This window comes from Choloepus didactylus, chromosome 1 (genome assembly GCF_015220235.1).
Source record: "Choloepus didactylus isolate mChoDid1 chromosome 1, mChoDid1.pri, whole genome shotgun sequence".
NCBI lineage: Eukaryota > Metazoa > Chordata > Mammalia > Pilosa > Megalonychidae > Choloepus > Choloepus didactylus.
Window position 1 is genome coordinate 9392473 of NC_051307.1, and position 13877 is coordinate 9406349.

Below are 13877 nucleotides of genomic sequence, written 5' to 3' on the forward strand. Positions count from 1 at the left end.
CAGGTAACCTACCTTATCTCCTTCCAGTAGTATTTTTGGCATTATGATGATAATGAAGTAGAGCATTAGAATGGAAGGCCATTAGAATAGACCATTAGAATCACCTGGAGGGATTTTTTTTAAATCATGACCAAGAGCTTCTGATTTAATTAGTCTGGATTGGGGTCTGGGAATCAATATCATTTTTAAGATTCTCTTATGATTCGAATGTAGGCAGGGTTGAAAATCAGGGAGGTAGACACACAGAGAGGGAGTTGGGAATAGAACCAGGGTTGGGGTCCAGGACTCCAGCCCCTCATCTCTTGTCACTGAGCCTTTCTTCCTAACTCCAAAAGCCCCTGTGATGAAGGTGCCCATGGAGCCCTCCGGTGGCCTTGGAGGTGGTTGTGCCTTTTCCTGAGCATCAGGGATGAGTCACCAACCCAGTAAAGAGCATCTTAGACTGACAGTGCCAATGTAGTCATTTACGACACCTCAGGATGGGTCCAGTTCCTTTACCTGCCCCTCAGGTCTGTTCCCCAGTCCTGATTTGGTTATTCTGATTACCTCCTATTAATAAGAAAAGAGGGTGTTTTTAGTTGAGAATACCTACTGGTACCCATTAGTTCCATGAAATAAATACCTTAATGGTTACTCAAGACTAATTACAACTGTCTCATTAGCCACTGTTATTGGTTGAATTATACCCCCAAAAACATATGCCAAAATCCTAATCCCTGGTCCTGTCAATGTGACCTTATTTGGAAAAAGGATATTTAATGATGTTAAGATGACTGTTTAAGATGAAGTCAAACTGTAGTAGGGTGGGCCCTAATCCAGTGTAACTGACGTTCTTGTTAGAAGAGGAAATCCAGACACAGAGACAGACAGACACAGGGAAGATGGCCATGGGCAGACGGAGCAGTAACTGGAGTGATGAGTTCACAGGCCAAGGAATGCCACGGATTGCTGACAAACCACCAGAAGCTGGGGAGAGACAAAGAAGGATTCTCCCCTACAGTTTTCAGAGACAGCACAGTGCTGCCTGCCAGCCCTGGATTTCTGACTTCCAGCCTCCAGAACTGAGACAGTCCATTTCTGTTGTTTTAAGCGACTTCATTTGTGGTCCTTTGATCCTGCAGCCACCAGCGTAGCTGCCTCCAGGGCCCACAATGAGACAGTTTCCCAGCGGTCAAAGGAAGATGCTTGCCTTTCCCCTTTCATCTGAGTGATTTTCAACTCTGGGATGTGTAGAGAATGGGGTGAAGCCAGAGATAAAACTCTTTCTGGAGTGTCTGGGATTTACTCGGTTCTGCCTAGAATGGGGAGTTGGAGAGCAGAGGACTCTGGATGTCTCTCCCTGCAGGGTGAGTCAAGAGTTGTCCTAGAGACAATCTCCCAACCCGCTTCAGTGTGTGGGTGAAATATAAGGCACACCTACGCAGAAGTTGGTTTGGGAGCAGCCAGATGTGGAAAGACAATATATTCAGGTCTTAAAGTCCAGTTCAGGTTGGTTTCTGTGCCAGACTGAGCCTGAACTGTGGGCTCATCTCTGCTCCCCTGATATTTTTAGAACCTAAACTAAGGAAACAAAGTCTAACCCTTTGTCCTACCTTGTATAAAAGGATTACCTGTTACAAGGTCTGGGGGAATGAAGGCGGTACAATCTGGTTTGCATTACATACTGATCCCTTCTCAAAACACATCTAATCCGGTACATTTCTTTCCTTCCTTCTTCCAGAATCTATTGAGTGAAAAACCAGTTTAACCACAAAGAGCTTAATGCATCAGCGTTAGAACTTTGGTCTCAGGTTTAGTTTGCATAAACAAAATAGTCACAAAGATGGGATTTTAAAAAAAGAAGAAAATTTTTAAAAAGCAAATGCCTCAGGACATTTCTTAATTGGGTCGAGCTTTAGCTAGACTAGAAATGAAATAAATACCTTCAGAACTTATACTTGAGAGTCACTTAACAAGACTGTGTTCAAGTAACAAATGACCTTCAAAAGAAATGTAGCTAAAATTATCTTACATAGCCTATGTCTAATTCAGAAACACTCACTAAAACCAAGCAGCTCATACTTAGGAAATGATTTCTTTTTGGAGATAATAGTCAAGCACAGGGGTCAGTAAGCTATGGCCTATGGGCCAAATAAAGCCCACTACCTGTTTATGAATAAAGTTTTATTGGCATACAGCCACACCCATTTGTTTACAAATGGTCTGTGGCTGCTTTTGTGCTATAACAAGAGAATTGCAGACTTGAATAGTTGTGACAGAGAAGTATGGCCTGAAAAGCTGAAAATATTTACTATCTGGTCTTTTTCAGAAAAAATTTGCCTACTCTTAAACCAGCAGATCAAGACAATATAAATATAGACTGTACCATTTGATCCAGCCTTCCTAATCAGAGCAGAGAGGGCTCCAGAAAAGACAGAAGTAATTTCCAACAAGTGATTAGTGAGCACCTACTAAATGCTACGTTTGTGTTGGGAATTTCAAGGAATAAAAACATGTGCATTTTATAGACCTGCCCTTAAGAAAAGTATAGTCCAGTAGAAATTATCAGAAAGGAAGATAAGCCATTATAAGTGTTTTCACTTGAAAAACCATTCATAAATTAAACTTTCTAAGTATTTAACCCAAATCTCAACAATTGTACGATAGATCCTCATGGTTGATGTTTCACAGCCACGTAGAAGCATGGTGACTTGCATCCTTGTCTTATGTCTCCTCTTTGCACACTGCACCATTTGGCTTCAACATGCAACAAGCTTTTATTAAGCATCTGCTGGGAGCCAGGTTCTCCTCTAGATGCTGTGGAGATGGCAGTAAACACCCAGTAGACTTTAGTTTCTCTTTGCTCGGAGCTTACAAACAAGCATATACATACAAGCATGTCTGATGGGGATGAGTGTGATGGACCAAGAAAAGCAGGTGAGGGTGGTAGGAAGTGAGGGGGGGCGGACAGGGAGGCAGGGAGTGTGTCGCTGATAAGGTTTCCTCTGAACAGAGAGCTGCAGGGATGGAAGAGTTAACCAAGCAGATGTACACAGGACAGAAAGAACTTTTGAGGGGAAGGCTTTTGAGCAGGAAAGTGGAGAGTGGCATGTGTGCTTGGAGAAGAACAAAGAAGCCGGTGTGGTTGGTAAGAAGTGGGGGGTGAAAGCAGTGGGAAAAGATCTCATAGGACTTCACAGGCCATCAGGAGAATTTGAAATGTAGCTCTTTGGGGCATTTAAAATGATTCAAATGTGGGGTGGATGGTACCTGCTTAATAATGACAGAATTTGAGTTGACTTGGGAAGCACGGGGCCATTGTATTGCCGTTTCCCAGATTACATTTGGAAATCCAAGTTTTGCTTGCCCAAAACAAAATGGCCAGTGAGCACAGAGTGAACTAGAGGCGGCTGCAGTTTTCAGGTCCTCATCAGCTTGTTGAGAATAACCCACTCCCTGGACAGAGGGAAGATTGGGTCTATATGGGAAAAGGGAAATAAGAAAGCAAGTCATTCTTGAAACAATTGCAACTAAAAAGTGATGTAATCCTTGGAGGTTGGAATTCCATGTCACAATAAGACTATGGTTTGACCCAATTTATTTCTGTATTTGCATCAACTTTTCACACTGGAACAAGTTTGCTGTTTGTAACTGAGGACCTGAATCTGGGAAAGCAAGTTCAGTTATACAAGATGAAACTTCCACCGCACTACTGCAACTGCCCCGTCCTCCAAGAGACAGCGAGGTGTCCAGCAGGCCACATGGCCACGGCTGTGGGCTTGCCCTGCCCGCTTGTGTTCTGAACTCCAGTCTCTCTGACATCGATGAAGGAGCTGGAACAAAAGCAATATCCCACTGCATAGGAAGGTGATCTTTGCTGCTTTGCACTTGGGGAAATTGCAAACCTGAAAGCTCTCAGCAAGAAAAACATCTTACCCAAGCGCAAACCAGACACTTGGCACCCGCCCACCGTGACGCAGAGCTCCCGACTGGCAGGAAAACCACAGTAAAGAACTGATTATGCTGTTAGAACACATTCCACGGGCTGTCCAAGGCTATTTTTATTTTACAATAAGGTACAATATTTTCCATGATGTTCTCTACTCTGGACTTCATAAAAAAATATTTTTATTGTATTTGTGTACCCATTAGTCCCGGTAAATCACAAAGGATCTGTCAATAATTTGAACAAATTAACCAGATTTGAGTGTGCTTGCTAACTTCAACAGCAATAACAATATATTTGTGAGTTTCTCTTATAAGCAGAGTTCCAGTTGCCAGTATCACCTGTTGACTATGGGAACCCTTCCCAGGAAATGTGCATTTCAAGAAATGGAGCCACAGGGAAACAGAATCTTACAAATTGAACTCCAAATTATGACACTCCCTAGCAAAAAAACCTACATTTTCAAAATCTTTTTAAAGAGAAGTCAATTTTGAAAGCAACAGTTGGTCAACTGTTATTTGGTCGAGAAATGTATTAAATCCACACAGTAGAGTATTCTGGGATTTTACCCATAAGAAAATAAATGTTCCTGTTTTAACTTAGACTCCATAAAAATTAAAATTGTTTTGGAAGACAGAATGGCTTCCCTGTAACACAATGGCTATCAACTGCTCAGATGCATTTTAAGAACAACTTTCCATCCACCTCTAAACAGAAAACAGACAAGTGGTGTAACATTACTCCTAAAATCCAGACCATATATTAGTACGCTCAAGAAAAACTTCCTTGCTAATGCTTAACTTGTTATCATAACCACTTTTGCTTTTTCAGAACTTCCTAGATACTTTTTAACCATTTTCAATCAGGAAAATTGGACAGAGGACACTGGTCCAATCATTTGGCCCTCAAAGGGAGGGTCTAAACTTGATGAACTTGGCGAAAAATCTAGAGGTCAAGAGAAGGTCATCCAGTCAGAACACTATGGTGGCATTTCACATTTCTTGACGTCCATTTGAAAAAAAAAATCAAAACGCAGCAATCCTTGTAATGAAGTGTGCTAGCACTTGGAGAAATAAAAGGTAGGGGGAGGTAGAAATGATCAATAAATTTAAGTGAAAAATCCAACTATTAATAAGAAGGAGAAAGAATGGGGAATACACCCCAAAGCTAGATGTTGCTTTACGGGACTGCAGTAAAGATTATGTACATGGATGTAAATTTACACCTCATAAGAAAACATAAATAAACCCTGATTCTTTTTCCAGTTTTTTAGCATCAACTTTGCTGACAAGATCAGGAAACTTGAGCCAAACATCTGCATCAAATGATAAATCCACAGCAAAAAAAATGTCCTTTTTCCACTCTAGGGCAGTCACAGTAAAGCAGACACACAAGAAATGTTTTCTGCTTTCATTTAAAGCTGTGATGAGAATTCAAGCAGAGTTCCCAATGCTGGGAGCAGTAGCACTTGCATTTCCTTTGTAACCCAAATTTGTGTCTTAAGATAAGGTTGGAGATGCTGACCTCTGTCATATTTTTGGTCTGCTCAGGCTTCTGCAAAGATCTTGCACATGTACATCAGGTCTCATTCATTGTTTAACCAGTATTTTTATTTCATTTTTATAGAGTACCAAAAATGTGCTTGAAGTTAGGGACCTTCTCTGCCTTTCCAGCTCACAATAGAAATTATTGTTTTTGAAGTTCTTCAAAAGAAAGTGGGATAAAGGGGGAAAAAAAATAAAAATAAACCAGGACCCCCAAATTGGCTTTTTAGAACTCATGTGTTCAGGTTGTCTGCCAATGGAGTCCTCTGGCTGCTGGTGGGTGCTCCCGGGGGGCAGGACACCCTAGCCAGGTGCCCTAACTGGCCCTTCTACTGTTATATGTACTTTCTGGCTTTTCTGTCTGACCTTGGACTGGTCAGGGAGTCACCTTGTGGGAAATGAGAAACAGCTATAAACATGGAAGTTGTAAAGCAAATGTCAAACCAAAGTGGTTGAATTTTTGGTAAGTGTGAACCTGCCTCCAGCATCTAGCTGGCTGAAATATTAGAAAACAAAACTAAAGCAGAAACAACTGATTCAGAATTCTTCTCCATCATCTCTGTGTAGGTAAGTCTTTTCTTCCTCCTGTAACATGAAGGCAATAACACAACTAGGTTTCCTTGGAAAACAGCTGATTTCTGCAAGTTGACTTTCACCTACAAATACCCAGAAACATCCACTGTCACATTTCACACTTGCAAACCTACTCCTAGGACTTTAACTTGTACAACTTCCAAAATGACTTCTCTCCCAATTCTAGGATTATTTTTAATCAGGAGCAACATCTGAGTAAAAAAAAAAAAAAAAAAATGTTTCTGAGAGAAGGAAAGGTAAAGAGACACAGAACTAAAAAGGAGGAACGTTTTTTCCTATACTCTTGTTTTTCCACAACAAGCCCCAGACAACAGTATGTTGGAAAACACTATAATAATTCTATTTCCCTTCTCTTTTCCTGCCACTGGGGAAAATGTCTTCCTCTTAGGAATAATCTTTCAGAAGACTTCCCTTCTGGGATTTAAACATTGTAGCTTCCAGCCTGAAAGTCAGAATTAGGCTGTGTGTGTGTGTGTGTGTGTGTGTGTGTGTGTGTGTGTGTTTAGTAGACTTTATTTTTGAGAGCAGTTTTAGATTTACAGAAACATTGCACAGAAAGTACAGAAACCCCCTATTTATCCCCTCTTCCCCACTTAGTTTCCCCTATTATTAATGTCTTGCATTAGTATGGTACATTTGTTACAATTGATGAGCCAATACTGATACATTATTATTAAAGTTCATGGTTAATATTAGAGTTCATTCCTTGTGCATACAGTTCTGTGTTTTGACAAATGCGTGATGCCTCGAATCCACCAGTACAGTATCACACAGAAGGGCTTCATTGCCTTAAAAATGTCCCTTGCTCCAACAATTCCTCCTTCTTCCCCTTCCACTTAGTAACCACTGATCTTTTTTACTCTCTCTAGTTTTGCCTTTTCCAGAATGTCATATTGTTGGAATCATACAGTAGAAAAAAAGAAGATTTTTCAGACTGTTCTCTTTCACTTAGCAATGTGCAGTGTTCCTCCAGGTCTTTTCATGGCTGGAGAGCTCATTCTTTGCTATTGCCGAATAATTCCTTTGTATGGTAGGCTGGTTTTTAAAAATGTGTGTGGTAGTTTTGTCTTTGCAGTTGCAAATAAGATGCATCACTGTGATGGAGCTTTAGGATGCCCATATTTCTGTGCCTGTGTTTATAACTGAACATACTCTGGATGCTGCTATGGCCCACAGGTGGCTCTTGGCAACCGTCTCACAGTTTCCCAGCTGCTCCTCTGTGCTTTGGAAAAGGTCACATTACTGTAGTCCACAGGACTTAATCGTCCACCAAAAATGAGCAACACACTTGTTATGACTGATCCTGAAAAGCAGCCAGGGTTGCCTTTCATCTCCAGATGAGGACAAGAGAGCAGAAGGGTCTTGGTGGCAAGAGTGGCAGAAACTGATGCCATTCTTCAGTGAAGGTACTGGATTGTTGATGCCTTTGTTTGGACACTTTTATGGCCTTAGGACTATAACTATGTAATTAAATAAACTCCCTTTTATGGAAGCCAATCCATTTCTGGTATTTGGCAAAACAGAGGCATTAGCAAACCGGAACAGATTTTGGTACCAGAGAAGTGGGGTGCTGCTGAGTTTGCAAATGCCAAACAAGTTGCAAAGGCTTTTTAGATGGATAAGGGGAGTATTGTGGAAGAATTGTGAGAAGCTTGATAGAAAAGGCCTAAACTGCTTTGAAGAGACTGTTTGTGGAAATATGGACTCTAAAGATACCTCTGATGAAGGCTAGAGCAGAAATGTTGAATGTGTCATTGCAAACTGGAAGGAAGGTGATCCTTGATTTAAAGTGACGGAGGATTTGGCTAAATTGTGTCCTGGTGTCAGATGGAAGGCAGAATTTGAAAGCAACGAGCTGGGATACTTAGCTGAGGAGATCTCCAGACTACGTGTGGAGGATGTAGCCTGGCTTCTCCTTGTAGCATATAGTAAAATGTGACTGGACAGAGATTAGCTGAGAAATGAACTCTTGGAGACAAAGAAATCAGGAACTGATAGTTTGGAAAATTCTGGGCTTCCAGAAAGTGAGACCCCAGAGGCTATAGCTCCACGTGAGGATTTAACTAAATGTGGAACCCAACCGCCATTTCAGTACAAGTCAGGATTGGAGATGGAGTTATCCAGAAAGGATTTGTGGAAAGTCCCATTGTCTGACGGTTTTGACCTCTGTGTGCTTCACACGAAGCCAAGAGATGTTTTGCGAGATCTGTACAGACGGAACCACTGCCAGACTGCACTGGAGGAGACAGAGAAAGGACAAATTGAAAGAAAAATTCTTCAAAGACAGAACCAAGGAGGTTGAGGTCTGGAGTCAAGAGGTCTTGGGCTGGGAGAGTGGAGTGGCCCAAGCATGTGGAAAGGGTGAGTTTGCCCTGGAGGCAGAGTGCGGGCCTTCCGCCTCGATGCTCAGGAAGAGTGCTGCCAACCTAGGCCTCAGAGAGGGTGGAGCACATTCCCTGGGGATTGGGGAGAGCCTAGTCACCACCCCACTGTTCTGAAGGGGTTGAGCATGTGCCCCAGAGATGGAAGAGAGTCTGGGTGCTGCTCCCATGTTTGAGGAGGGTGGGGCCGAGAAGGTGATCTCCCCAGTGCATGACTATGTTGGAGCACTTACCCCAGTGTTTGGAGAGAAAAGGGCTGCCGAGTAAGCCCTTGGAAAGGGTTGGACTCCTGCATTCTCAGGCCCCAAGGATGAAACTTCATTTGATAAATGACTCTCAGACTTTGAAATCTAATGAAGTATGCCCTGCGGGTTTTAGGTACTCTTTTGGTCCTGTTAACCCTGTTTTCAGTTTCTACGGCAATGGGAATGTTTATCCTATGACTGTCCATCTTTCGTATACTGGCAGCAGATAACTTGTTCTAAGTTTCCAGGTCCACAGCTAAAGGGGGATTTTGCCTTAGGATAGACCACACCTATAACTGATTTTGATAGGATCTCATACTTGCCTATTGTTACTGAAATGATTTAAGTTTTTTTGATATTGTGATGGGATGAATGTATTTTGTATATGGAAAGATCATGTCATTTTGGGGTCCAGGGGATGGAATATGCCAATTTGGATGTATTATGTTCTCCAAAATGCCATGTTCTTTAATGAAATCTTGTGGGGGCAGATGTATTAGTGTTGATTAGGTTGGAATCTTTGGATTAGGCTGTTTTCATGGAGATGTGACCCACCCAACTGTGGGTAATACCTTTGATTAGATTATTTCCATGGAGGGGTGACCCTGCTCATTCAGCGTGGGTCTTGATTAGCTTACTAGAGCCCTATAAAAGCTCAGAAACAGAAGGACCTTAGAACAGCTGCAGCTTAGAGAGACATTTTGAAGTCGGCTGTTGAAAGCTGATGCAGACATTTTGGAGAACACCATTTTGAAATGCAACCTGGGAGCAAACAGACGCCAGCCACGTGCCTTCCCAGTTAACAGAGGTTTTCGGATGCCATTGGCCATCCTCCAGTGAAGGTACCCGATTGTTGATGCCTTACCTTGGACACTTTATGGCCTTAAGACTGTAACTTTGTAACCAAATAAACCCCCTTTATAAAAACCAATCCATTTCTGGTATTTTGCATTATGGCATCATTAGCAAACTGGAACAAACCTCCATTCTCAACTCTTTTCACACCAACAATCCTCCATTTCTGCAGCTCAGACACTACATTTTCTCAGCATACCTTGCTTCCATGGATACAGCCAGAAGATTAATGAGAGAGTGTAATGAAGAGTCTACTCCATTTTTCATGTCTGACTGCTGACACCTTTTTAACCCCACCACCCCATCTTCCCCTTCTGCCCAACATCTGGGTGAGGTGATAAGAAAGCCTGGGTGCTCTCTTTTCTGGTGCCAGCAGGAAGTTCAAACTCTGTAAGACTCTGCCATTGTGCAGGAACCCTCATCCCAGCCCCATCCCCTAAACACACTGAAGGCCATGCCAGTCTCCTCTCCCAGATCTCTCAAGCTGTTCTCAGACCTGCTTGGGAGGCTGTTCTGCTCTCTCTAGAAAGTGAGTAATAAGCCTCTTCATACCCTCTTGGTGGGTACATGTGTGGTGTCATCAGTCTCAGTGTCTGAACCAAATTTTGGGTAACCCCTCCCACCTCTGGAAAATCACATTAAAATGGTTTACTTATTTGGACATACCACTTTTGCCCATTGCCCTTCTCCATTCTTCTTGCTGGTGGTGGAGCAGCCAGGCCTTATGCAACATTGACCAACAAGTCTGTGCAGAGGATAGATGAGTAGAAAAGAGACTTTCTGTCTCTGCAGATTTGCCATTTCTGATCATTTCTTATAAGTGACATCACACAACATTTGCCCTTACATGTCTTACTTATTTCACTGAGAATAATATTTTCAAGGTTCTTCCATGATAGAACATGCCTCATAACTTCATTCTTTTTTATGACTGAATAATATTCATTCCATTTTGTGTGTTTTGCTTATCCATCCATTCATTTGTTGATGGACAATTGAGTTGTTTCCATCTTTTGGCTGTCAGGAATAATGCTACTATAAATATTGGTGGACAAGTGTCTATGTAAGACCCTGCTTTCACTTTCTCTGAGTATATACCTAGAAGTGGCATTGTCAGGTCATATGATAATTCTGTATTTAAATTTCCAAGAAACCACAATATTGCTTTCTACAGAAATTGCACCATTTTACATTCCCACCAATAATGTTCTAGGGTTCCAAATTCTCCACAGTCTCTCCAACATCTGTTATTTTCCATTTTTATAATAATAGCCATCCCACATTGTGGGTGGGAAGTAATATCTCATTTTGGTTTTGATTTGCATTTCTCTAATGGCTAATGATGTTTAAAATATTTTCATATGTTTATGGCCATTTGTATATCTTCTCTGGAAAAATATCTATTCAAGTCCTTTGCCTATTTTTTAATTTGGTTGTTTGTCTTTTTGTTGTTGCACTGCAAAAGTTCTTTATCTCTTCTGGATATTAAGCCATTATCCAGCATATGGTTTGAAACTATTTTCTCCCATCCTGTCATTTGTCTTTACACTTTCATAATAATCCCCTTTGATGTACAAGTTTTTAATTTTTATAATGTCTAATTTATATACCGATTCTTTTGTTACTCATGCTTTTGGTGTCATATTTAAGAAACCATTATTGAATCCTAGGCTGTGAAAACATGCCCCATGCTGTTTTCTAAGAGTTTTATTGTTTTGGCAGTTATATTTAGGCCCTTGGTTTATTTTGAGTTAGTTTTTGTTTATGGTGTGAGGGAGGGGTATAACTTCATTCTTTTGCATGTGGATATACAGTTTCACCAACACCATTTGTTGAAGAGATTATTCTTTTCCTATTATATACACCTAACACCCTTGTTGAAAATCATTTTACCATGGATCTGTTGTGGGTCTATTTCTGGACTTTCAATTCTGTTCCATTGGTCTATATCTCTATATTTATACCACTACTACAGTGTTTTGATTATTGTAGCTTTGTAGCACAGTTTGAAATCAGAAGTGGGAGTCCTCCAACTTTGTTCTTTTTCAAAATTGTTTTGGCTATTCAGGGCCCTTTACAGTTCCATATAAATTTGAGGATCAGCTTTTCCATATCTTCAAAAAAGTCTGCTGGAATTTTGATAAGAATTGCATTGAAGTTTTAGACCACTTTAGGTAATATTGACATCTTAACAATATTAAGTTTTCCAATCCATGAACATTGGATACCTTGCCATTTATTTAGGTCTTCTTTAATTTCTTTCAGCAGTGTTTTATAATTTTCAGTCTACAAGACTTTTACACCCTTGGTTAAGTTTACTCCTAGATATTTTATTCTTTTTGATGCTATTGTAAAAGGAATTGCTTCCTTAATTTCCTCTTCCAGTTTTTCTCTGCTAGTGTATAGAAACACAATTGATTTTTGTGTGTTGATCTTGTACTCTACCACTTTGCTGAACTTGTTTATTAGCTATAGTAGTTTTCTTACGGATTCCTTTGGATTTTCTATATGTGAGATCATGCATCTAAAATAGAAATAGTTTTACTTCTTCCTTTCCAATTTGGGTAACTTTTACTTCTTTTTCTTAACTAATTGTTCTGGCCAGAACATTTAGTACAATAAATAATGAATATCAGTGGTGCAAGTGGGTATTGTTGTCTTGTTCCTGATCTTAAGGGGAAGACTTTAAGTCCTCATCCACTGAATATGATGTTAGCTTTGGGGTTTTCATGAATGACCTTTATCATGTTAAGAAAGTTCCCTTCTATACCTAGTTTTCTGAGTGGTTTTATTAGGAAAGTTTGCTGGAGTTTGTCAAATGCCTTGTCTGCTTTTCTGCATCTATTGATGTAATGAAGTGTTTTTTTTCCCCATTGTTTTATTTATGTGGTGTATTAAATTGATTGATTTTATATGTTGAACCCCCCTCCACTGCCCCACTGGGGGTAAATCCTACTTGGTCATAGCGAATAATCTTTTAAATATGCTATTGGATTTGATTTGTTGTATTTTGTTAAGGCTTTTTTTTTTTCATCTATATCCATAAGGAAAATCAGTTTGTAATGCTCTTTTCTTGTTATGTCTTTATTAGGCCTTACTGTCAGGGCAATGCTTGCCTCACAGAATGAATTAGCAAGTGCTCAAAAAGCCCATTTTTATAGCTAGAAACATGATCTGAAAATAGGTTTACAGTTCCTTAAAGGAGTGAGTAGAAATTGGAAATAGATTCAAAACCAAGCATCTTTTGCTTGGGAACCTATCCATATACCCATCTCATGTGGTCAATAGGCTTAAGAGAGCCAAATGTTGGGTAGAAAAGGGCCTATTTATTGAGCACCAATTCTGCTATTTAAAATCTACTAAATAGGCAAAGAGGATGTATCCTTCCTTTCCCTAATCCCTGGTGGAAGGTGTCAGTCATAAGGAGAATGACAAGAATTTTCTCCTATGTATTTAGAAGATTGTAATATGATTAGCATTTAATTTGTGTAAAAATTTTGATGAATCTATATTTTTATAAATGGACACCAGCATAAATAATGATGAAGAAAATAATGTGAGCAAATAGTGGAAACTAACCACAGCTAGACCCACTGTCATTGTCCACAACAAGCTAAGCATTATATCCCATTCTAACCTGGTAGGCAAGGCAGAAAGGAAAGAAAGATGGGAGCAGCGCCTCCTGAAGGAATAGACTTTTCCATGTGAGCATTGTGATGAAAGCAACTAAATATTTATTTTTTGAAGAAATGAATGAATAAAAATCTATGGGCAAATGCAAATGACAATACAGTTGTGGGGTGAGAATATTAACACAGTCTTAATCATCTGTATTTAGAAAAATGACATACATATTCTAGAGAAAATCATCTTTGGAGATCATCAAAAATCCAAATATTTTATCTTCATATTTCACTGATTTGTCAATACTAGTTAGCCAATGTCTTCCAGAGAGCTTTATGGACTAATAGACAATTATGTATTTAAGCAGTATTATATAATTAGTTTTAAGTACTCAATAGTTTAATATTTTTGGTAGTCCACATGATTTCAAAGATAAAATGTTAAATATTTATATTATTGATAGAGTAAACATACAATCAAAGAAAACAATAAAGATGAATTCCCTTCACACAGTGCTCCTTGGGATAGCAATGGGAGTGGCTGCAACTACATCTTCTTTTCCAAGAGTTACAAATAAATTAATTTCCAGCTTGAAATTTTGGTCAAAAGAAGAGAGTTTACTCAAGAGCCAAAACACTTTGTTGAAATATTTTCTAAACAAAGGCAAAAAAAAAAAAAGGAGGACACTTCCTATACTACTACAAGAAAG